Below are 4,330 nucleotides of genomic sequence, written 5' to 3' on the forward strand. Positions count from 1 at the left end.
TTTGAATTCCTTATCAGAGAGTTCCAATGCTGCTTCTTCCTCAAGGATGTGTTCTGGGTCTGTATCCTGCTTCCTTGTTTCTACCACTTTATCTTACTTTTTTGTGTGGACTGTGAAGGTCTGTTGTCTCTGAGACATCATGGCATTTATGTTATTTAGATCTCTGTTAACTCTTCGTGAAGACAAGCTAAGGGTGAGCCAGGCTCTTCTTGGCGGTTTTATTGTTGGCCCGTTGGTGGAGAGGGAAGTGGTGGCTCTCACTCAGTAAGTGAAGCTATTGGAGGTGTGGGTGTAGTTGTGTGATATGCACACTTTTGCTGTCTTCCACACAGTTAGACAAAACTAAAAATTTAATAACCATCAAAAAAAGTGAAATCACATGGACAAAAAACACACTGTGTAATCACACAGGAACAGTAACCAAAAAAAGAATAAAAGAATAAAAAACCTGCAATATCTGGGGAGAGAGCAATAAGAGAAAAAAGTAGAGAAGGAAAATAATGAAGAAAAAAATGGGAACAACACAAAATGATAAAAAAAGGAACAGGGTTAACCATGAGAAAGGGAAAAAATAAATGCAACCAGAAACAGGGAAAAGAAAAAAAGCTGGAAACTAGAACCTGGGAGAGGAAGAATAAAGGATAATAGTAAAAAGTACAAAAGTAATAAAAATAATAGTAGTTTTAAAACAGACAAAAACAAACTAAAAAAAAAAAAAAAAAAATCAGGGCAGGGCTGGGCAGGGCACCCAGGCTCCATATGAGCACACAGACTGGGATGGAAATCCTGCTGACCCAGAAAGTTGGTGGGAGTGAAGGATGGCCACACTTCCATTCACCAAGAGGGAATGGGGTATAAGAGTAACAAGGGGAATGTCACATCTTTCCAGTTGTCCAGGTCCAGAATGTCCTTGGGGTTCTCGGGAAGTGAAGCCTGTTCTTAAGCCCCTGGAATTTGGGAGAATGCTGTCACTTTAAATATCCAAAATGGTCAAACCTCTTGTAAACATTCAAAATGGCTGTGCCCTCTGGACAGACAAAAATCCACAGCTCAGCCTGCCTTCCTCTTTGCTGTTTCCCCTTTTATTACCCAGCCTCCAGAGTGGTCCTCCTTGCAATCCCTGGTAGCAGGGCCATTTTTTAGGTTAATTCTTAGGTCTTACCACCATTCAGCAATATCCAAGCTGTCTGTGCCTTCAGGATCATTGCCAGACCACAGCTCCATATGTATCCTTTTTTGGTGTTTTCATGCAAATTCTTCTGCTAGTTGGAGTTTAGTCCACTTCTATATCCTTCCCTTCAAGGCTCAGGGTTCCAGGATTATCTTCTGTATCTGTGTTAATTGGTTCGCCTGTTCTTTGTTGGAGAGTGTCAGTGCAGTCTTTCTGCCTACACTTCCATCTTACTGGAACTTCGACCTGAGTACTTTCAACTTTTTCCTGGAATGGGTCATTTCTCCAGTTTCCAGGTGCATCTTTTTTCTTAGTATTGAATCTAGAGCACCACTGTCAACTCTTCCCTATTCTGTCATTAACAAAATGTCTTAAAAGTTGTATTCTTTTAGGCTCAGCAAAAGAGAGGCTTTCTTCTAGGAAGTAGGTCCATTGACGCAGCAGTTAACACATACCTCACTCTCTGCCAAGACTGGCTTTAAATTGTGGAAAGCTCATTTGCTAATCAACCAACCAACTCACTACTGTTGAGTTGGATCTGACTCATAGCAACCCCTCCTTGGGTTTCCAAGGCAGTATCACTACAGAAGTAGACTGCCCAACCTTCCTTCTGAGGAGTGTCTAGTGGGTTGAACCACTAGGCTTCTGGTTAGCACTCAAATGCCTTAAACACTACACCATCCTAAGAGGTATGGAAATGCATGTGCCCACAATCAGGGCAGTCTGAACAAGAAACTGGGGCAGTGATGGGGCATGTGACCACCCATGGGCCTGCCTAGTGATGACAGCCACTTCCCCAGGAGAACAAAGATTATGAGACTGGAAGGAGATCTGCTCCTAACAATGACTTTGGAGTACTCAGGGGAGAAGTTGCTCAGGAGTTGAAGCAAACATTTCTAGGTAGCTACTGCTAAAAAAGACATGAGACATAGATAACCAGTCTGAAGTCTTCCACCCAACTGGCTCTAAGAGATACTTAAACAGGAGCATGACATGATCAGATCTCTGATTTGAAAAGACAGTTCTGAAAGCACAGAGAAAACATCTGAAGTTGGGTAAAGACTAGAGTTAAGTACACAAGTTAGGAGAGTAAGGCAAGAGTTCAGGTAAGAGAGGAACTGTTGTTATTATTAACTGAGGAGGAAATGCATGATGATCCCATGCACAACTGAAAGAAATGCTTCCCAGACCTGCACCATCCCCATGATCTGTTGCAGATTGGACAGTTGTGATCCATAGGGTTTTCTTTGGCTGGTTTTCTAATGTAGTGGGCCAGGCATTTCTTCCTGGTCCATCTTAGTCTGGAAGCTCTACTGAAACCTGTTCAACATCATAGCAACACTCAAGCCTCCATTGAGAGGCAGGTGGGGGCTGCTCATAAGGTGAATTGAGCAGAAATAAAACACTGTTCACACACTCCAGTGGCCACCCACAGCACTCTGAGGGGTCCAGAATTAAGGAAAATTGGACAGTCAGAGTGAGGAGACAGGCCAGTGAGGGCAAGTGAACTTTGGAGGGAAAGCAAGCTATAGAAGGGGATTACTTGGCCAAGAAGACTTCCTGGGTCATGGCTGAGTTGGATCTTCAAGATAAAATGAGATTAGTATGGATTAGACTACAGCTACAGATTATTTTAGGTGACTTCCTTCTCATGAAGAAACACATCTGTTGCATCCCACATTGTAAATTAATGTCTTTGCATGCATGTTACTGGCAAGGCTGAGTTTGGGCTTTAAGCACATTTGAGTCAGGGAACAGGGCCAGGGAGCTGGGGGAAGCCTTGTTTAGTTCTGTCCTGAGGGATTCATGTCCACTCCCCCAGCAAAGAGACATGCAATGATCTCCACTCCCTACACCTGCCCCTAATCAGAGGAACTACTCCATTAAGAATTTACCATAGTAACCTGTCTTGCTAAGGAATAAATAAATGTCACTTGAAGAAAATTCTGAAGGTGGCTTCTAGTTGGTGGAGGGATGAGGAGACACAGTAATGATTGAAAATAGTGTCCTATCTTTTTTTTTTTTGTCTCCATACATCTGGGAAAGGAGTCTGGGCAGCACAACATCTAAGCACTTGCCTACTAGATAGATAGATGAAGACCTGGTGACCTGTTCCTATAAAAATTACAGCCTCAGAAACCCTGTGGAGGGGCAGGAGTGTATGGAGGGATGGACACTGGGAAGAGGTAACTATGGGGAGGAAGTGGGAGGGGAGCTGTTGCATTGTGGTAAACTGTGGTCAATGACATGAGACAAAGTGTATGTGAACTGCTGGATGGAAAGTGAATTTGCTCTGTAAATCTTCACCCAAATCACAAGAAAAAAAGAAAGAAACCCTATGGAATAGTCCTGTCAGAATCAACTCAACGGCATACAACATTAACAACATCTGGCAGAGGTGAGGGAAAAAAACAACAACTTTGCCATATAGTTTATTCTGACTTAATAATGACCCCAGGTATTACAGAGTACAACAGCTCCATAGAGTTTTCTTGGCTGCAGTCTTTCCAGAAGCAAATCACCAGGGCTTTCTTCTCCAGTACAGCTGGGTGTATTTGAACCACCAAACTTTAGGTTTGCAGTCTGTATACTGGAGATGAAAATAACACTCTTATAAAAGATTGTTTTATAGAAATAATCATATGACTTTCATAATTAAATCTAGTTAAAAAAAAAAAAAAAAAAACTCCCCTCACTCTCCTAAGCAGATGTTGTGTTGTTGTTGTTATGTGCCCTCGAGTCGGCCCGACTCATAGAGACCCCTCCTTGGGTTTCCGAGGCAGTATCACTACGGAGGTAGATTGCCCAATCTTCCTTCCGAGGAGTGGCTGGTGGGTTTGAACTGCCAGCCTTCTGGTTAGCAGTCAAGTGCCTTAGGCATTATGCAGATATGATACATCTATTATAGAACAAATGTTTCAGACTCTATTAAAATAGAGCTAAGAGGTTTACTGAGAAACAATACAACTCGTGAATTGGGCAGCACCTTGTAAGAATATGAAGTGCTCCAAAGCATGGAGGGAGAGGTGTGCATTTATATAGTAAAATGAGGAGTTCTTCTCTTTGATCAGGAGACAAAAGATAGGAAGGGCAGGATCAGGCCACCTCACCCCCAGCTCCTGAGGCCAGGTAGCTCTAAAGAAGCTTCTGAAGGACCTC

The sequence above is a fragment of the Orycteropus afer genome, unplaced genomic scaffold (assembly GCF_000298275.1).
Source record: "Orycteropus afer afer isolate SDZICR_OR568_19922 unplaced genomic scaffold, OryAfe1.0 scaffold00606, whole genome shotgun sequence".
Lineage (NCBI taxonomy): Eukaryota > Metazoa > Chordata > Mammalia > Tubulidentata > Orycteropodidae > Orycteropus > Orycteropus afer.